At 39.1% G+C, this 22,797-nt stretch overlaps 1 protein-coding gene across 6 annotated transcripts in view; it reads right to left on the reverse strand.

Moving 5' to 3' along the window:
- Window positions 1-22,797, reverse strand: part of PPP2R3A (protein phosphatase 2 regulatory subunit B''alpha) — a 195,511-nt gene that overhangs the window by 171,180 nt on the left and 1,534 nt on the right. The window contains exon 2 of one of the 6 annotated variants that reach the window (XM_038002838.2): window positions 19,794-19,937. The exons of the other annotated variants lie outside the window; for them this stretch is intronic. The gene's annotated coding sequence lies outside the window, so the exon portion shown is untranslated. The remainder of the gene's footprint in view (window positions 1-19,793; window positions 19,938-22,797) is intronic. 6 annotated transcript variants of the gene reach the window in all.

Below are 22,797 nucleotides of genomic sequence, written 5' to 3' on the forward strand. Positions count from 1 at the left end.
ATCCTTGAACAACTGAAGATGAGAACTCACATTAACTGAGACTGGAAAGACTGCAGAAAGAAAAGATTTGTTTGTGGGAGAGGAAGTAGTGGTTGCAAGGAGGATCTGTAGTTCAGTTTTGGACATGTTAACTTTAAGATGTCTATTAAGACGTTCAGGTACTGGTGTCCAGAAGGCTGCTAGAGAACTAAGCCTGGAGTTTAGGGGACAGATCCGGGTGGATACAAATTTGGGAGTCATATTTTAAAGTCATGAAACTAGATGAGATCACCAAGGGATGGAATACAGAAAGTAAAGAGGAGATATCCAAAGGCTGAGCCATGGGGCACTTCAAACATGCAGAGTGGCACTGTCCAATGGAACTTTCTGTGATGATGAAATATTTTTATATCTGTACCATGCAATAGCAGCCACTTCCTACATATGGCTATTGAGCACTTGAAATACAGTCAACTGAAATAACTACATGTAGCTAGTGGCTACAGTACTAGACAGTGTAGATCTAGAGTATGGGGGAATTGAAGAAGAACCAGCAAAGGAGAATGATAAAAAATGGCCAGAGAGGGAAGAATTACTGTGAGTCAATTCTCCATCGGTCTCTCAATATTGTAACTCTCTGCAAATATTGTAAGTGAGGCACTATCTTGATAGTCGGTGATGTGACACATGACAGTTCCAGACTATACTTTCAAGGATGTTTTTATACTGAATAGCCTTGGAAGACTTGGTAGTGTCTCCCTCCAGAGCAACAGGTTACTGTACAGCATAATAAAGATAATGTTTCCCTCTGGAACAAAGAGCAGGCATGCTTATGGCCCATTATAAAATACCTGGGTTCCACCTAAGATCAAGTTTCCTTTCCAATAACACAGCCTTACTGTGTGTGCAGGTGTCATCTGGCCTCTTCATACTGCCCTTGGAGAACTGCAGATCAGGAAACCAGCACAAAAATACTGATACTCCGGTTATGTTACTGCTGTGAGTAATAAACTGTCTTCTGTCTCCGATCCAGAAGTCTTGTGTCTTCTATCATTATACATGAAACAGTGGCATACTAACTTGTTAGTATACAAATACAGTAAACTCTTAGATCCTTCATAGTTCTTGACAAGTACCTCAGAAGCCAACTGAAGGTGTTTCAAGGAGGAGAAAGTGAGCTATCAACTCTGTTCCTGAATGTTAAGTCATATAGGTATTGAGAAATGACAGATGTGGACATCACTGATAACCGAAAAGAGCAGTTTTATTGGAATTAAGGGGGAAGAAGTCTAACTGGCTTTAGTTAAAAAAAGAAAAGGGGGCCGGGCGCGGTGGCTCAAGCCTGTAATCCCAGCACTTTGGGAGGCCGAGACGGGCGGATCACGAGGTCAGGAGATCGAGACCATCCTGGCTAACACGGTGAAACCCCGTCTCTACTAAAAAATACAAAAAACTAGCCGGGCGAGGTGGCGGGCATCTGTAGTCCCAGCTACTCGGGAGGCTGAGGCAGGAGAATGGCGTGAACCCGGGAGGCGGAGCTTGCAGTGAGCCGAGATCCGGCCACTGCACTCCAGCCTGGGCGACAGAGTGAGACTCCGTCTCAAAAAAAAAAAAAAAAAAAAAAGAAAAGGAAGTGAAAAATAAGCAACAGAACATAGATAATTCTTTTTTACTACAATGTTTACATTAAATAAGGCAAAAGTTAGAGGGGAAAGTGGAGTCAAGAAGGATTATTTTTAACATGGAAGAAATGAAAGCATATGTTCATGCACAGGAGAATGGTTCAGTAGAAAGGAAAGCTGATGACACAAGAGAAAGAATCACAAAGCACTTAGGGTAGTTCTTTCACACTAACAGGAAAGAAAGCAGAGTATATGGATACTACTGTGGGTAGTAGGTAGCTGTGATAATAAAGCTCTTTCCTGACTCAGTTTCTTAGTGAAATAGGAAGCAAGGCCATCAGTTGAGAGTGAAGAGTGGGGAGGAGATATCCAACACGAAGGAGACTGAAGAAACAGTCATCAAAGAGGAGAGAAAATGGCTGGAGAAATCTAGTATAATAGCCAGGCAACATTAACGGTCCACTTGAGGATATGATAATATAAGGCAAGTTCAGCAGCATGGTTTTACAGGCATGGAATAGGCAAAGAACTGGATTTAACTGGCTCTGTGGGTTAGCCAGGCAAGGTTGCTGAAGTGAAAGGGGTCGAAAGAATTGAGGATGTACGCAAGAGAGAGATGACAGTGACTGATGATGAAATCTAAGCCTCTATGCCTTCTACCTCCTGAAAACTCAACCCTTCCACTGAGCCCCATAGGAGTCATGAGCAGCTTATCAGCAAAATCCTCATATTCTTGATCTCTGCAGCTTTCTTCAACTTCCTTTACCTTCATATTTAAATGGAAACTGAACTCTCCCCTGAGAATGCTGCTTTCCCTGTATCCCCTTCAGATGATGACTCTTTTTCTCTTCCATATGCCTCAAAACATGAGACCTGGTAACTGCCCTTCTTGTTCGTCACCGCTGCTTCCAGATCATTCTCCTTTTGTGCTCTCCAAAAATCCTCTGCTCTCAGTCACATACCATGAGACTCTACTGCCTACTATTCTTCCTTATTACAGTCATTTATGGCTCCCCAAGATCATTCCCTTTCATTCCTTGATTTCAGTTCCTGGCTGTCACTCCAACACTATTTCTGTCATAAGTCTTATTGATTTTAGCATCCAAACAAATAATTCATGTGATATTCTGTCCTCTTAGTTTCTTGACCTTTTTTCCCACAACAATAATGATGCTGATCTTGTTCTCTACCCTATCTCAGTCACTTTATCCCACGGTCACATCCTAAGCCTTTAGAACATCTAAGAGTACATCTTAATAACCACACATCTGGAGACGCATCATTTACCAAAAAGTTTACTGGTGAGTTCCAAGTAAGACAGTCCGTCTGTATGCCTCCACTGGCAGGGTCAAAGGAAGGGGTACACATTAGGTGTAAGCCTACTCTCTGCAAAAAATTCATGCTACCTTCATCAACAGATAAACAGCAAGGAGTAGGGAACTTGGCATGTATTCTCTGATCTTGGGCTTGTATTCCGTAGGTAGGGAAGAGTATGTGTGTGTGTGAGAGAGAGGGAGGGAAGGAGGAAAAGAGAGGGAGAGGGAGAGACAGAGGGAGGGAGGGAGGGAGGGAGGGGGAGAGAGAGAGAGAGAGACAAAGTGAGAAGGACTGGCTTAGAGACAGAGGTGTGCTGCTATGCTGACCCTTCTTGTACTGGGCTCTCAAAGAGAAGATTAATATTATTACATCATCATTTTAAAGTACTTATATATGCTAGGTGTATTAGCCCATTTTCACACTGCTATAAAGAAATACCTGAGATTGGGTAATTTATAAAGCAAAGAAGTTGATACGGTTTGGCTTTGTGTCCCCACCCACATCTCATCTTGTAGCTCCCACAATTCCCATATGTTGTGGGAGAGAGATAGTGGAAGATGATTGAATCATGGGGGCAGGTCCTTCCTGTCCTGTTCTCGTCACAGTGAATGGGTCTCATGAGATCTGATGGTTTTAAAAATGGGAGTTTCTCTGCACAAACTCTCTTTTTGCCTGCCACCATCCACGTAAGATGTGACTTGCTCCTCCTTGCCTTCTGCCATGATAGTGAGGCCTCCCCAGCCGTGTGGAACTGTAAGTCCAATTAAACCTCTTTCTTTTGTAAATTGCCCAGTCTTGGATATGTTTTTATTAGCAGCGTGAAAATGGACTAACACAGAGGTTTAACTGACTCACAGTTCTGCATGTTTGGGAAGGCCTCAGGAAACTTACAATCATGGTGAAAGGGGAAACAGGCACATCTTACACAGCAGCACGAGACAGAGGAAGCAAAGTGGGAAGAGCCCCTTATAAAACCATCAGATCTCATGAGGACACACTATCGTGAGAACAGCATGGGGAAAACTGCCCCCATGATCCAATTACCTCCCAGCAGGTACCTCCCTCAACACTTGGGGATTACAATTCGAGGTAAGAGTTGGTTGGGACACAAAGCCAAACCATATTACTAGGATTGCGCGGAGTATTTAAATGCATCATCTAATTTAATTCTTACGTCAACAATGAAGTGTCATCTCTATTTCACAGATGAGGAAACTGAGGCTTACAGAAATTTAAAAAAATTCACTCATGTTACATACTCAGAAAGTAGAACTGTGATTTGAGTCCAGGTTTCTGTAAGATAAAAGCTCTTTTGTCCTATACTATGTCCTATACTATGTCTATATTAAGGCTAAAGGAGCTGGGGTAGTCAGTTCCTAAATCCCTGCTACAATTCCAGATTTCTCAACTCCTAGGGAAGGAACTCTCAAAATAGGAAAGAAAAGAAGGAAAGAGAAGGAAGGGAAAGGAAGGGTAGTTAGAAGGGGAAGGAGGGAGGGAAAATCTATAGAATACTGAAGTTGTTATAGTAACCTGGATAGGATGAACAAAAAGGCAGATTTCTGTTAAACTCCAATTTTGTTTTTCAAAAAGTTTGAAAACTAATAAACTGTGACACATAAAATAGCTATAAAAAGAAAGTCAATCCTAAGTCAAAAGAACAAAGCTGGAGGCATCACGCTACCTGACTTCAAACTATACTACAAGGCTACAGTAACCAAAACAGCATGGTACTGGTACCAAAACAGAGATATAGACCAATGGAACAGAACAGAGTCCTCAGAAATAATACCACACATCTACAGCCATCTGATCTTTGACAAACCTGAGAGAAACAAGAAATGGGGAAAGGATTCCCTATTTAATAAATGGTGCTGGGAAAATTGGCTAGCCATAAGTAGAAAGCTGAAACTGGATCCTTTCCTTACTCCTTATACGAAAATTAATTCAAGATGGATTAGAGACTTAAATGTTAGACCTAATACCATAAAAATCCTAGAGGAAAACCTAGGTAGTACCATTCAGGACATAGGCATGGGCAAAGACTTCATGTCTAAAACACCAAAAGCAACGGCAGCAAAAGCCAAAATTGACAAATGGGATCTCATTAAACTAAAGAGCTTCTGCACAGCAAAAGAAACTACCATCAGAGTGAACAGGCAACCTACAGAATGGGAGAACATTTTTGCAATCTACTCATCTGACAAAGGGCTAATATCCAGAACCTACAAAGAACTCAAACAAATTTACAAGAAAAAAACAAACAACCCCATCAAAAAGTGGGCAAAGGATATGAACAGACATTTCTCAAAAGAAGACATTCACACAGCCAACAGACACATGAAAAAATGCTCATCATCACTGGCCATCAGAGAAATGCAAATCAAAACCACAATGAGATACCATCTCACACCAGTTAGAATGGCGATCATTCAAAAGTCAGGAAACAACAGGTGCTGGAGAGGATGTGGAGAAATAGGAACACTTTTACACTGTTGGTGGGAGTGTAAACTAGTTCAACCATTATGGAAAACAGTATGGCGATTCCTCAAGGATCTAGAACTAGATGTACCATATGACCCAGCCATCCCATTACTGGGTATATACCCAAAGGATTATAAATTATGCTGCTATAAAGACACATGCACACGTATGTTTATTGCAGCACTATTCACAATAGCAAAGACTTGGAATCAACCCAAATGTCCATCAGTGACAGATTGGATTAAGAAAATGTGGCACATATACACCATGGAATACTATGCAGCCATAAAAAAGGATGAGTTTGTGTCCTTTGTAGGGACATGGATGCAGCTGGAAACCATCATTCTCAGCAAACTATCACAAGAACAGAAAACCAAACACCGCATGTTCTCACTCGTAGGCGGGAACTGAACAATGAGATCACTTGGACTCGGGAAGGGGAACATCACACACCGGGGCCTATCATGGGGAGGGGGGAGGGGGGAGGGATTGCATTGGGAGTTATACCTGATGTAAATGACGAGTTGATGGGTGCAGCACACCAACATGGCACAAGTATACATATGTAGCAAACCTGCACGTTGTGCACATGTACCCTACAACTTGAAGTTTAATAATAATAAATAAATTAAAATAAATAAATAAATAAATAATATAAATACATGACACACAAAAAAAAAAAAAAAAAAAGAAAGTCATAACAGATAAAGTTAATGGAGTAAAATTTACAGGTGACTCTTAAAAACCAATGAATAATGTTAAGTGCTACCTCTCTCTGAACTTCAGGCTATAAGTATATTGTCAGACTTTGTAAGTATAATTAAAACAATGAGCTTGTTCAATAATATAACTGACTGGACATAATTAAAAGCACGTTCACAAATGGCATCATATCCAGAAACAGAATTACATACAAAACATGCCATAAGGCTAAGCATAAAACTTGACTTAAAAAAAAAAATGACCTGTGAGATTAAATCAACAAGAGGCAAACAGAAGATGCAGAAGGCTCCAAATGTGGAAGAACACAAATATCAGGGCAAGACAAAGCAATTTAAAGAAACTTAACAGAAGAGTAAAACATAGGATTTGATTTAGAGGAAACACATAAATAGAAAAGCAAAAATGCCCTGAAGAGAAGAAACTTTTTGAAATAATTTCCATTTATTTGCAAAGTCTTGTCTTTTTAGTACTAAGTATTTATAACACTTTAGTTTTAGTTTTTCAGGAAGGGGGATGATGGGATTCAGGTGGCAGTGTGATGAATCAGGGAAGCAGACACAGATGAGTCAGAAAACCATCACAATTTACTCATCCTCATATCCCCAACATATAGCCAGGACACAGCATAAAATATAAATTCAATAATATTTTCTTAATGGATAAATGGTCAGATTCTGTGAAGCACACCCCAAAACTAAACTGGGATAGAGAAATGGGACAAAAGCCCAGTGGAAATATCTGTAAGAAGAAAATGCAGATTACTTTGAGCTGAGCCTTCACAGTCCTCACGTGTCCCTTGACAGAACCCATTGCTTAGCTCCTGCCCTGGATATGGCTTTGGTATCTTATTTCTTGACCCCACTGATGCCCTGTATTTAACCAACCAAGACTATAAAATCTTATCACATCTAATGTTATTAGTTCATTTTTGCACTGAGCTTGCCAATTGGAAGAGTGCATGAGGTACGCATCCATCTATAAGACAAATGCAGGTAAAAAGTTATGATCCTGTGGGCTCAATAGTACCATGTAACTAAGCAAAACCACCCATAGGACACAAGTCTGAATTACCACCTCTAGTGGAGTTCTGTGGTCGCAATTTCAGCAGGACATTTTTCATTCAATATTATGAAAGGGGTGTGTGTATGTACGTGTTGCAGGGGTGGCTGGAGTTGGGGAAGATGATACTGAGATCAGATGGGAAAGCAGAACTAAGAGCAAGGTTCAACTTCAAGAATCCAAAGGGGAGTCCAAACCAAAAGACCAGAAGGGGTACAGAGGTTGACCACAGAGTCAGGAATTTGAGAGCGGGAGGGTTGAGAATAAATAGAGTCATCTGCTATAAGAGAGCCAGCAAGGTTGTTCATTATTTGCTTTTTATTTCCTGGTCATATATGTGGTATGTCAGGCTGAGCTGACAGGCCCAACTCTAGGGTCAGGACAGGAACCTACCCTGCTTCACCAACCTTTGACCGCCATTCAGCCTCAAGTGCCCTGCAGGGTATAATGAGAACCTGAGACACTTTCAAAGTTCTTCATTCAGCTGACATCCTATATGTGGGACTGCAGGAATCCCTGTATTTTGCAGATGAGGCTCAACAAGAATTTGTTATTAATTACCTATTATACAGACAAAGAACCCGATGACCCAGTAGATGCACAACTGGAGTACATTATTGCAAAATAGAACTTTTTACGGGTGTCTTGCTGTGAACTTGTTTGCAAGTTCATAAAAGTGGAATGGCCAACTGCCATATTTGCAGTCCAGACTCAGGATATAAACTCATTCAGTAAGACCTGTCAACCCTATCTCAAAAATATCTTTTAATTTTGACCACTTCTAATTTCCACTGTGGGAATCACGATCCCAACCATCATCCTCTCTCACCTGAAGTACTGTCATGGACTTGTAACTGGTGTCCCTGCTTCCATTCTTGCCTCTTTAAACTCCAGTCATTCTGCAAGCAGCACAACCAGAGTAATACAAATCTGAGTGAATTGCTTTCCTGTTTAAAAGGATTTTGAACAAAGTCTAAACTCCTCTTCCATGGCCTGTAATAGCTCAGTCTACTAATCACCTCCCTGACCTCATCTTGTACTATTCTCCCTTGGCCTTCTTTCAGTTCTTCAAATGGCCTCTTCCTCTCCCTTGACCCCGGCCCCTTCTCATTACTCTCTGCCCTATTATGTAGTTTAATGTCTTTATAAAATTTATGAGTTTTCTGGATTGGATTTATTTACTGTTTACACATTTACTGTCTTTATCCCTGCAATAGAACGTACACTCCAAAGGCAAGGATTTTGTTTGCCGTGGTCACCACTGCATCCTAACACTAAAACAGTGCCTAGCATATATAAGCACTCAGTGAAGGAAGAGAAGGAAGAAAGGAGGAAGGCAAATTGCTAATATACCACCATTTCTGTTTCCTTGGTCAAGACCTAGGCTAGAAAAAAAGGTCACTTTTTGTAATCAGTTTTAAGGAAGGGCTAACTGGCTCCCTCTAGGATAAAGTGGCCTTCCTGGCCATTTCTGAGAGTTGCTCAGCTTCATTTGGCATTTTACCTGATGAAAAAATATAGCATTTGCTTTGAACCTAAGACCAGCAACCCTGGCCCCCATCCCAAATCCTCTAATACTGAGAGGCAAAGTACAGAAGACAATCCGCTACAGCTCGAAGACCCAGCACAATTCCCCAACATACAAACCGAGAAAGACTGCCAACAAGATGCTCAATTATGAATCTACTACAGCTAAGCAAATTACTTCACAAAAGTCTACTTATTGAATAGTCATCTGGCTCACCAGTAAGGCGGACCCACATCACCATGATCACCAAACTTAAAGAGCCTATGTCCAAATCCCCAGAGAACACATTCCTGTATAGGCATCTGGTTATCCAAACATTTTAGAACATTCTGTCAACCAGGCCTTGGTCCTTTAGGCAAAGTGACATACATGTACTGATGACTAGAAACCATTAAGAGCTTCTGATGTTACCACTGTTATTCAGTACACCTACACCTGGAGGTGCTCCTCCTTGTAAATGCCCTGATACCACTCACCTGTGCTATGCAGGAATGGCTCAAGACAAACCAAACTCCACCACGTGGGTGTGGGAAAACTAAGACACCTGAACATAAGTGGTTACCAAGCTAGCTGACCTGACTGGAACTTCATGGAAATCACCAGGTTGATTTGGCATCAGCCTAAACAGGCTTTATCATGATGGCGACTGGCTCTTAAGGGGAAACAGATTTTGGCCCAAGATAGTCTATACTAATGTATAGGAGTCCATCTTATGGAAATTTTTGGTTATATACTTAAAGTTCCAGTCATCTACTTCATCTCACCTCCTAAAAGCCCTCGTTCCTGTTGGGTGAGAATCATCTATAAATTTTACTGGGGCAATAAAGCTGCCCAGGGCAAAAGTAGTTCATGTTATAAACTAACTTAACCTTCCTTTCCTATTATATACTTACCAACTGTTTTTTTTTTTTTTTGGAAGGGGTATGTGCACATTTTATGCTTTTTTATCCCCCAAGGCTTGGGGCAGCAATTAACTTCTTTTCAAACAAGTCTTCTGTCTTATGTACCGAACAAGATATTTCATTCATTTCCTCTTGACTTATACCCACTTCTTAGAGACCCGCCTTGTCCACAGGCAAGATGGGGAAACTATCTGTCACATGCTTTCCAATCTCTGGAAAATCTGGTTGGGACACTAACTCAAGGCAGACCAATCATATTTTCTGTCCTGGGGACTTGGAATTGAAGCACTGAAACACTCAATTAGCTGAGAGCTCTGAGTCTTAAAGGTCCTATCATTTTGTGCCTGAGGCCACTGTTTTGGGGTATTCATGAGGAGCAACATGGCAGGAGACACTGCTGTTAAGAAAACAGAGCAGATATAATACAGAGAGAAAGAGAAGCATGTTCATTTTCCATGATGGCTGGCTGTACTTAATAAAACTGGAATGAACTAACGTGTTCCCTGTGTATTTTAACTATGAACAATATTTTACTTATAGTGGATTTACTTAAGTGGATGTTTATTCCTTAAAACCAATTAATTTCTACAACATGCAAATATATAACTTCATTGATACATTTTTCTTTCAGCTCTTGCTATCATAATACTCTACCTCCCTCCCTCTCTTGGTGTCTCTCTTCATTTCATCTGCAGCCAAAAAACCCTTACCATATGTAATGGATACTGACCATATTTTTTTCGTCTGCCCAGTATGTTTTGGACATTCTAATCTTTTATTATAATGATGGCAGGATGAGCAATATATGTGCCCATGTGCCCACTTTTACAACCAAAGCAACAACATGGATTGAGAGGGGAAACTTGTTACCCTTTTAAAATAAGCAGCAATGCTGTGTACTTCAAAGGGACCCATCGTATGACACATCGTGTTCTCACACTCTGATAATGGCATGTCTTTTCCAGGCTGGCCAATCTGGATCCAGATCCAATCGGACATCAATCAGTACAATTTCGGTGGTCAGGCCTTTAATGCAGATCAATGTTTTATTCGACAAATAAATCTTTTTTTTTTTTTTTGAGATGGAGTCTCCTTCTGTCACTGGAGTGCAGTGGCGCGATCTCGGTTCACTGCAACCTCTGCCTCCCGGGTTCAAGTGATTCTCCTACCTCAGCCTCCTGAGTAGCTGGGATTGCAGGTGCGTGCCATCACACCCGGCTAATTTTTGTATTTTTAGTAGAGATGGGGTTTCACCATGTTGGCCAGGCTGGTCTTGAACTCCTGACCTCAGGTGATCCACCTGACTCAGCCTCCCAAAGTGTTGGGATTACAGGCATGAGCCACCGTGCCCGGCCAAATAAATATTTTAAAAGTAATACTGCAAACTTACTTAGGAATTTTTTAAATCATTAAAAAAATTTCATGACATATGATAAAGCAATTTCAGGTAAAAATATTTTATCTTAAATCAGCACATCATTAAAGATTGTATTATAAAGTTTATGTGGCATAATCTTTAATAATACTGATAATATTTAAGGACAAATTCTGACTTCTATTACAGTAGATGAACTATTTTGTCATGTAAAGAAAATCAGGTTGATGAGAAGATAAGCTCCAAGTGTATATTGAAATGCAGATTAAAAATTAGTTTGTATTATAGCATCCAAAATAACAAACTGCATCTATAACCTGATACTTACATTTTTGAGCTTATAAAGATCAGCTACTTATTTTGATACTTTGGGGGTTCAGTTTTTAAATGTCAAGGTAGGAGAAATGGTTTCATACTGTTCTTTGAGAGAATTTCTTTGTAACACATTGTAGATTTTTATTACCAATAAATGAGAAGCCAAATTGGACAGAATCACCCATATGTTTTCTTCACATCTTCAAGTGTTTAAATTTTTCTTTTTCAGAATTTTAACTACCTAAAGAGCACAATTAATTACCAAAAAAAAAAAAAAAAAAAAAATCCAGTTGTCCACAACACTAATCATACAGAAGGGTAAAAATGAATTATTTTTCAAGAAAATCACTTCCTAATTATTTAATACTACATGGGGTCTTTCATTTGGCAATTCATTTTACAAATTAAAGTCTCTTAATTTGATTAGGCCTATGCTATCTTTCAGGAGATTCAACACAGTACCTTTACCTTACTATTTGTATTTGGTGCACCAATCTGAAATTATTTTCTCTAGAACAGGCTTAAGAATAGGAAATAGTAATTGCCAATTACAAGCATATGTAACTAAATGTATAACTTTAAGGCATGCCTGGCTGATGTTTCTATCTTTATAATGATTTTTTTTAAACTTTTTATTGTGAAATAACTAAGTTTCCAGAAAAGTTGCAAAGATAGTACAGAAATACCCTTCGCCTGGCTTACTTTAATCATACAGTTTTAAAAATATTAGATATATCTTGATGTTTTATAAGAATGCTAATCAGCCAGGTGTGGTGGCTCACACCTGTAATCCCAGCACTTTGGGAGGATGAGGCAGGTGGATAGCTTTTAGCTTAGGAGTTCAAGACCAGCCTGGGCAACATGGCGAAACCCTGTCTCTACAAAAATATAAAAATTAGCCGGGCATTGGTGGCTGACACTTATAGTCCCAGCTACTCGGGAGGTCAAAGCTGGAGAATCGCTTGAGCCTGGGAGGCGAAGGTTGCAGTGAGCTGAGATTGCACCACTGTACTCCAACCTGGACAAGACAGTGAGACTTTCTCCCAAAAAAAAAAAAAAAAAAAAAAGAATTCTGATCAGATGAATGCAACTTATGTATTTAATAAAGAGCATCTTAAAATAATTTAGCAGAATTATATTTTTTATGCTCTTTAACTTATATTTTGACATGTGTTGCACACATGCTCCATCTTTAACCAACAGTCCATTATGAGTACAAATTAAACCACAAATGCAACTAGGAACAATTAAAAACAGTGTAATGGTTAAAAACCACCAAAGCAGACAATAAACAATGATTAGAGATCGTGACCACATTCAACCAATATCTTCTAACAACTGTATGTTTGTATCACACCACTCAAATTGTTATCCTTAAGTGGAAAAATATTTAAATATTTTATTGACACAGAACTATTAATATTAATGATATAAACTGATTCTAAGAGCAATTTATAATCTAATTAGAAAATTTCACAGCAATTAGAAAATGTGCCAGAAGAGTCAAGACGACTTTGGAGTGGGAGGACAAAGGGAATGGTAATGTTTTTTCCTTACACTGAGTGGTAACAAGAGTTCCTTGTATTGCTATGCTTTACACCTTATACATATGTTTTACAAATATTCTGCTATAGCTATTTAATATTTAATTTAAAATACATTTAACTTTTTAAATAGAATGGAGGAGGACCTTGCCTTACCAAGAAAAAATATTATAAAACTATTTATTGCAATTTAAACTATTGCAAATAAAACTACTTATTGCAATTTAAAATGTATTAATGGTGTAGAAACAACGATCAGTGGGACCAGAGTCCTAAAACCAACTACGCACATATGAGAATTTAGAAACTGATAATTTGACATGCCACCTATTAAAATTATTATTCCAAATGAATGGCCAACTGAACAAGATTCTTCCCTCACACTATTCACAAAAATAAATTCCAGATGAACTTAAATATCTAAATTTTAAAAATAGTATTAAAAAGTAAGATTCTATGTGTATCTTTGGGGCAGAAAAGAAGTATTAAAAAAGTAAGTAAAATCAAATGCCATATAAGGCAAAGATAGCGAAATTTGCCATCAAAATTAAAAACTATTATTTAACAAAAGATACCACAAAGGGAGACGACTCCAACAGATTGAAGGAAATATGCCATTTTTATAATAAAGAATGAGTATGTAGAATTTATTTATGTAAGTTTATCTAGAGGTTATTTATCTAAGTTTATTTATCTACAACATAAATAAACAAGAAAAGGCAAGCACCTGCTATGTTGTGTATTCTAGAAAAATGCAATATAAGAGTGCTTAAACAAAATACAAGTTAAATTTCCCTCTCATGCAAAAGAAAGTCTTCCCTCTTAGTGCAGCAACTGTGCCAAATGCTCAAGCCTTTTTGGCTCACTGACCTACCATGATGGTCCTGATGGTCTAGGATGGCCATCAGTGCTCCAGTCATTACATCTGTGTTCCAACACATAAGACACATAAAGGGATGAAGAAAGGAGTGCTTTCTCATATTAAGGAGACTTCACACCTAACTCTTGCCGCTTATATATCACTAACTAAAACTTACATGGTTATACTTAGCTCCAAGGAGGTCAAGTGTTCTAGATGGGCAGCAATGGGCCTGGCTAAAAGCTGGGGTTCCTATTACCAAAGATGAAGAAAGAATAGATCACAGGATGTAACCAGCAGTCTCTGCTATGCAACCCAACAGACAGAAAAATAAATACAAATAATCAAAAACTTTAAAGAAGACATCCAGCCCCAGGGAGACAAAAATTAAAACAAGGAAATACTACTTTGTACACCTTTTAAGAGAGGCAAAAATTCACAAATTGGTGAGGGTATGAAGATTTTTAGCCTAACAGTATGTTAATGACTCTTACAAAGAGAATGTATTCAATATTATTAGTGCTTTTATTTAGATTACATATCACATATCTTATATATGTAATATTAGCACAGATATCTTGGGGACCAATTTGGCAGTTTTTTATTAAAATTTTAGCTACATGATTACATGACTCAGCAATTCCACCTTTCAGAATCTATGCAATATAAACATTCACACATTTGCACAAGTACCAGGATGTTCATCGCAGTAATGTTTAAAACAAGGAAAAACTGGAAACAACCCAAGTGTTTATCACTAGGGGAAAAGCCCTCCACTTTATTTTCTTCACAGCACTATTACTACTATCTGAAATTATATTAATTTATCTACTTGTTTATCACCTAGGAAATCAGCTCATCTAGGAAAAGGAAAGCAAAGAGACTGTATTATTTATATAATACTTGTTTGGCTGAAAATTCTTAGAAATAATACCTTTTCTTCTAAAACAACAAATCAGAACAGACACCATTCCAGATTTTAATAACATGAACCCACCAGAGGGCCCATATAAAGGCCTGTAGGTTTGCAGACAGGCTGAGAAACACTGCCCCTGATGAAGTGTCTGAACTTGCTATCTAAATAGACTGTCACTAGCTGTGGCCTGTTTGCCCTTTTAAGGCCTGGGGCATTTCTCAGTAGTATCAACACACTCTCTTCATTACAAAGAACCCTCAATTGCCTTTAATACTTGGATCTCAATACTGCTGTCAGCATCCAGTGAGCCTTCTCTCATCGAGGAGGGCCCACCATGGGAAAGGGGTCTCTACCTTCTACTAGAAGAATACCAAGACTGCCAAGATGAGAAGACAAAATGCTAACAACTGGGCCACAGTGCTTGATGGAAGACTCGGCATTGGTAGAAGCACATCAGTACTCACAACAGCAGTATTCTAGGGCCCAATACCCAAGGCCGTAAAATAGGAAATACGCCTATGATCTACAAAATGGAAGGGATAAGTGGCCCTTGCTAGGATTCCTAAGCCCTCAATGACATCTCCATTCACAACCACTAATCTCTGCTTTTTATTTCTAATCTCACAGAGAAGGAGTTTTCAAGCTGCTTTTTCAACTGGAGGAACTCTGTTCAAATGAAAGTATAAGATGAATAAACAAACAAGAGGAAGGGGATAGCTTTAGCGCTCAGTCTAGGGGGTTGGGGTGAGAGGAATACTCTTCCCTTTTACCCCAAAGTGCTGAGAAGCTGAGTTTGATAGGGAAGGGAGATAGAGAATGAGGGAGGAGGCTTTATTAGGGGAAACAAAGGTCCTGTGGAAGGAACATACTTGGCTTGTTGGAAGAAGAAAAAAGTCCCCTTTTTGACTGGGACGAAGCAAGTACAGGGAAGAGTAGTAAGAGATGAGGTCAGAAAGACAAAGAGTAGTTCAGATTACATAAGGGCCTTGTAGGAAAGCGTAAAGCCTCTGAGTGGATAACTTACTTTTAACAAGATTCCTCCGGCTGCTGTGTTGGGAATAGGCAGTCAGAGAAGGACATAAGCAAGGAAAAGACGTTACTGCAAGCTATTTCCTAACTTGGAGACACACATTTGGTAGTCAGGATGTAGTTATTGTATAGATGGTATTTAAACTCATGAAACTGACTGAAATGCCAAGGAAGTAAGAGTCAATAAGGAAGAATGGAGTATTAATGAGCCTTGCATTGCTCCAACTTTCAGGGGTCAGGAAGATCATAGGGAACTAGCAAAAAGACTAAACCTCCAAAAAGGTGAGAGGGAAACGCAGAGAATGCAGCAACGCTAAGTGAAGGAAGCGTTTCAAAGAAAGAGGAATAATCAACTGTGTAAAATGCTGCTGAAAGGTCAAGTAAGAGGAAGACTGAGAACTGATTCACTAGAGCTAGCAACGTGAAGGGCAGTGGTGATCTTGACAAGAGTGCTTCAGTGGGGGAAGGGGCCTCATTAATGTAGACTGGTGGAAAAGGAACTGGAGTCAGTGAGTTAGATAATTGTAGAAAACATTAAGAGAGGAATGCAAAGTCAAGAGAGTTTGGTCTTGTATTAAAAGGCACTGTATCTCCGGCATCTACAACAATGCCTGGCACATAGTGATAAATTAATAAATATTTGTTGACTGAACTAAGTGAGATCACTAGCCATTGAAACAGTCTTAGTTCTAGAAGTTTAAAAGCTGATAGAGCGAAACATGAGGATTTTTGGTCCAATAAGAAGAAACTGCCTTTTAATTTCCTACTATGCCTGAAAACTCTTTAGGGCCTTTAAACACCTAGAATAGACATTCCTCAATTTCAGAGGAATAGCAACAGAATTCAACAAACACATGCCCTACAAGAAAATATACTTTCAATTCTGGACAGCTGCAATCTCTCCAACTACCTCTTGCATCTGGGGCCCTGTGACTTTGGACCTAGGGATACAACATGGATATCAGTCCTCTAGTTACGTCGTGATTCACTATGCACTAAGAGGGAAGACGTCTGGTGGTCTCTGAAGGACGTCAATCTATGGGGCGTTGACCAAATGAAAGCTCTATGTGGCATGCCAATAATAATCATGAGTATTTGTTTAATGATATATACTTTTCAAAGCGGTAACACATATATCCTCTCCTACTTATCTTACAACAACTTTGTGAGGCAAGTGTTTTTATCACTTTCATTTTACAAATAAGAGTCTCAGACTTGCATAAAATCACACAGCTCTTTCAACAAATTATGCTGGGATAACTGGATATTCACACGCAAAAGAATGAAGTTGAATCCTTACCTCACATACAATAATTAACTCAAAATCCATCAAATAGCTAAATGTTAAGAACTAAAACTATATATTCCCAGAAGAAAACACAGGGGTAAACTGGCAGGACCTTGGATTTGGTGATAGATTCTCAGATATAATGCCAAAAGCATACACAATCAAAGAAAAAACAAATTCAACTTCACAAGAATGAAAAATTTCTGTGCAAAGAACACTAACAAGAAAGTGAAAAAACAGCACACAGTAAGAGAAGAAATATTTGCAAATCATAAACCTGATTTGTATCCAGAATATGTAAAGAACTCTTAAACTCAACAACAAAAGACAATCCAATTAAAAAATGGATAAAAGACTTGAACAGACATTTCTCCAAAGATAAACAAATGGCCAATATATGAAAAGATGCTCAACGTCACTAGTCGTTAGGGAAATACAAATAAAAACCACAATGAGGCACCACTTCACACCCACTAGGATGGCTATAACCAGAAAACAACAAGTGTTGGTGAGGATGTGGAGAAATTAGAATTCTCAAAAATTGCTGGAATAAATGTAAAAGTGTGCAGCATGTGTGGAAAACAGTCTGGGAGTTCCTCAAAAACTTTTAAAATTACTACATAATCCAGCAATTCTATTCCTAGATAGATGCACAAAAGATTTGAAAACAGGTATTTAAACAAAAACTTGTAAAAGAATGCTCTTAGCAGTACTATTTATAAGAGCCAAAAGGTGTAAACAACCTAAACCTCACCTGATAAACAAAACATAGTATATCCATACAATGGAATATTATTCAGCCAAAGAAAGGAATGAAGTACTGATACATGCTACAACCTGAGTGAACCTCATATACATTGTGCTGAATGAAAGAAGTCAGGCACAAAAGGTTACATATTGTATGATTCCATTTACATGAAATCTTCAGAACAGGCAAATCCATACAGACAGAAAGCAAACTGGTGGGTGCCAGATGGTAGCGGTAAAGGGGAATGGCGAGTGACTGCTTAATGGGTACGGGGTTTCCTTTTGGGGTGATGAGAATGTTCCAGAATTAGATAGTGGTGATGGCTGCGCAACATTGTGAATGTACATATTAAAGTAACTGATTTATACACTTCAAAATGGTTAATTTTACCTCAATTAAAAAAAAAAAAACACACAGTTCACGCTTGACAAATCCAGGCACTGTACTAAGGAACTAACTCCAAGTCCTCTCCCCACTCAGCCATCCTGTTTCCTCCACAAACCAAAGGAGCTCTGGACCACCTTGGTAATGGACTTTGCCTCTATATACTGCCATCCAGGCATAGTACCTAACCATATTTGTGATGATGGAATTTCCACAGCTGTCCAAGCATATGCAAGTTTCTAAATAAAATTTTCTTATAATGGACTCCCACTACAAACCATCTTGGACCAAGTTCTGCCTCCATGTCACAGTCATCCTTTATATAGAAGTTAACCATCATCCACCTAACTGATAAACCAGTGACAGCTATGAAATCTGCTCCCTCACAAGACGATATTCCTGTTTTCAAAAGAGTATAGCAATGGGGTTTACGCCTTCAATTAATCAAAACCATTCTTCACCGGTAATTCTTGGCGTTTCCACCCCTTATATTTTCTGTTCTGTTGGCAGGCTACAACTCTTAGAAATATGAAGCACAAAATTGACCTTAAAAGCCTCTCTGCCAGGTTAAGGTTGCCAATATGGCAGAAATGGACAAAAGACAAACTGGTTATGACCATTTGCATTACAATCCATCCTAAATAGTCACTCTAACCCCAAGTCTTCAAGGTAGAAGCCTTCACATAACTTTTTGGAAACCAGTCTGCTCAGTGCTTTCTTCTTTCTGAGCTCAATGAGGGCCTACATCTCCAATTTACATCCATATCCCTCAGGTACCATCAATGATAAATACTTCAAAGTATGAAAGTTTTTACATGCATGCAACTGGAAAATCAAGCTACAATATCAAGTTAATTGGAAAAAATACAGCTGCAAAAACTATTCCTGGGAATCTCACAGTTAGATACACATTCCCTAACATAGCCAAGTATTCCATTTTCAGCATACCAACAATATAGTCTTTGTTCATCAGTTCAATGGGAGGATGATGTCAGGGTCACTGAAGCCCAGATCACTGCTGGCCTTTAGGAGCTCTACCACTTTCCAGCTGAGAAAGAAACTTGTGGCCTAATCACCAACATCTGAGTCAGCCCCTTCAGAAGCCTGAAGAGTCCTGGCAAAATTTCTTAGTAAAAAGTAGTCTCCAAAACAAGACCCCCTAAGAATGTGGGAGATGGGTAATCAGACACCACTGACCTACATCCCTAAAAAGTTAGGATAAATGTTTGAGTAACCAACAGACTAACACCTACCATGTAGGCATGTAAGACACATCATCCTCCCTCACCACTTCCTCTTTTTGGGCAAGCTTCTCAAAGGAATTTCCAACACTTGACACTCCCATTTCCTTACTTTTTACCCACTTCATTTTGGTTTCTGCCTCTTCCAATCTAAAGCTGAGGTCAAAGGCTCCATCTTGCTAAATTCAACAGATCATTTTTGGTCCACATCTTTACTTGATGACACCTCTCTATTTGAAACATTCTTCTCCTACCTTTTATGATGCATCTTAAACTAGAATTAGATTGTGAAGGAAACAGCTAAGACAAAAACCAAATATTGCTTACTCTTGAAAATCCTTTAAATGGCCCATTAAATATTGCACACCTGTATACAAGTAAAGAAAACTTGTCTCTCTCTCGTTTAATAAAAAACATGGTAAAGTGCATTCAGTTAAGTTTGCACACTTTAATTCTGAGCAAAGTGTCATTCCACTGTACCTCTGTGGCCACTTCTCATCCTCTTCCTGGGCTATCCTCCTCTACTGAACTTCAAAATGCTGGGCCTGAGCCCTCTTTTCTTAATCTCTGTCAGTGGTTCTCAACTTCCACTGCTAAGTGGAATCACCTCAGATTCGTCCAGGGCTGCAAATCAGATCAAGTAAACAGAAAAAGAAATTTCTTAGGTGGACCACAGCATTAGCATTTTTTAATCATTCAGTGATTCCAATGTGCAACCAAGATGAGAACACTGTTCTATGCTCTCTTCCCAGACCAGGGATCACATGCTCAAAAGCCTAGTCAGAGAAACAAATGAGTAAAGTGGGCCAGGCATAATTTCAGGGAGTGGTGGGCTCCATAGTGAAATAGAAGAGCTGTTATCATCTGTGACTTAGCTCCAATTATTGCTGCCATATTGGAAAACCAACTCAGTAGTGCTACAGTTTCTCATTTTTAAAGAGGAACCCCAAATCTGGATTTTCTTCATGAGAAATCTTCAGATTTTAAAATATTGGCAACTAATTCAAAAATAAACAATAACAAAACCACTGTATGGGCAAAACATCTGTGAGTCAGATTCAGCTGTGGACTACTGCTTTGCAACCACTGCCCTAGATAATTTCGTCCACAGCCTTCAATTTACACCTAAAAATTTGTGCCTCCAGTTTAGCCCTTTGCTCACGGCTCTGAATTAGAATTGCCAAATGCTTATGTGACCTCTCACTTGAAAAATCTCAGCAGTCCCAATGTAAACTGTGATTTAAACTCATCTCAAAACTATTTATGCTTAAATGTTCTTTATTTCAGGTAACACCACCACCATTCACTGGTTGGGCAAGCTAGAACCCTGGGAGTCATCTTAGGATCTCATTTCTCCCTCTCAACCCTTGTACCATATCAACCACCAAATCCTATTAATTACGCCTCCTAAATATATCTAATGAATACATGTACTTCTCTTCATCTCCAATACAACCATTCTTTTCTCTCAGCCACCACATTTTCTCTCCTATGTTACCCACAGTAACCTTAATTAGGGACAGCTATCTCCCACACTCAATCTTGTTTCCTTCCAAACCATTCTAATATGACCAGAATGATCTTTTATAATCACCAATAATTACAAATGTATACACATATACACACATTACATAAATATATACTTTTGTAAATATATGTGTTTGTGTATTTGACCCAACAATTCCATTTCTAGGAATTAGCCTATAAATATATTTATACACATATGAAATGGCATAGTCACAGTACTGTTCATGGTAAAGTACTGGAAACAATCTAAATGTCTGTCAGTGGGGGAATGGTTAAATAATCTGTGGTACATCCATACAGTGAAATACTGTACAGTCATTCAGAAAAAATAAGGAAAGTATATACTGAAGTGGAAAGATTCCCAAGACATTAAGAAAACAGAGTGTACAGTATGCATCCATTTGTGTAAAACACTAAGAGGAAAGATATGCATTTCCTTGAATGCCCACAACAAATGTCTATAATGATATACAAAACTAGTATCAGTGGTTATTCCTTTGGAAGACAGGGAAAATGGTGGCTGGGGGAGGGAGCAGAACCCACCAAAAATGCTCTGATTTAATAGGCATGGAGGAGGGCCCAGGCATCCGTCTTAAGTTCTGGTGGTTCTGATGAGAAGGTTGGACTGAGAACCACTGCTGGTGGACAGCCTTTACCTATTTTCCTAGCTTCATTTTGTGTCATCACTCTCCGTGTTTCTGGCTTCTAGGTTCCCCAAAGCGGCCCTGTTCCTTTCTTCCTCAAGGTATTCACATCTGTTCCTTCTGCCTGGAATATTGTTCCTGTGAGCTTCACCTAGTAACTCCTGTTTATCCTTCACCGTCCACCTCAAAGGTCACTTCCCCATGGAAACTCTTCCCAGTTTCCAAACTACATCAGGACATCTGTTTTATGCACTCAGACCTGCTTGTACTTCTCCCAGAAATTAACACAATCGTAATGAGATAAATGTATGTTTATACATCTGTCACCCTCTTTAGACTATAAGGTCCAGGCATGCAGAGCTGCTTTTACTAATTTATTTCCATACCTAACCTAGTGTTCAGTTGGCAAAACAGGCCTTCAGAAATCTGTTAAATAAATGAGTAACTGTTCCCGCCCTCAAGCTTAGTATAGTAAACACCTAAGCAAAAGAGGACAATGCTGCGTCACTAGTGCTAAGGCAGCAGTCTGCTCACAACAGGAGTTCTCAACTAAGGGTGATTTTGGTCCTCCTGGGGGACATTTGCGATGTCTGGAAGCATTTTTGATTTTCACAACTGTGTGCGTAGAGTGCTACTGGTATCCATTCCTCAGCAGAGGTTAGAAATGCTGCTGAACATCCTATACTGCACGTGATAGCCCTCCACAACTAGAAATTACCTGGCCTAAAATGTCAACAGAACTACAAATGAGAATCTGTGACTCAGAGGCCGATAACACTCAAAACAGCTGTCAACTGCACTTCTGAGGGTGGTGATTTTTAAAAATGGTGATTTTGGGGGGATGGGGGGTGTCAAGCAAAGCTTCAGGGCAGAGGTAAAGCTTCAGTTGTGTGTTGAAAGGTAACAAGGGCCAGATCAGTGGGGACTATGTTTGTTAGAGGCAATGAGGAGTCTCTGAAGAGTTTAAAAGCAAAGTTATGATTTGAACAGGTGCCCCCCTCAAGTACCCCATACTCCAAAATTATCCACCTCTTTTTCTCCTTTCTCGCTGAAACAAAACTTCCATTCTCTCAGAGTAGCTGGTTTCAGCTGAACATTAAAGCCAAATTAATTCAGCCCAAGATAAACTCAGGCCCTTCACTCTCCAGAATGTTAAGCTACATTTTAAAATATGCAAATACTTATGAGTACAAATAAATCTTTAACTGCTCAATGTTCAGGTTGTCAGTGGATAAAGATATTTTTGAACTCAACACCCAGATTGGCCCCAGTAACACTTTCCCAAAGCTTTGTTTTTAAAAAACCTTTCTGAT

Source organism: Chlorocebus sabaeus, chromosome 15 (assembly GCF_047675955.1).
Source record: "Chlorocebus sabaeus isolate Y175 chromosome 15, mChlSab1.0.hap1, whole genome shotgun sequence".
NCBI lineage: Eukaryota > Metazoa > Chordata > Mammalia > Primates > Cercopithecidae > Chlorocebus > Chlorocebus sabaeus.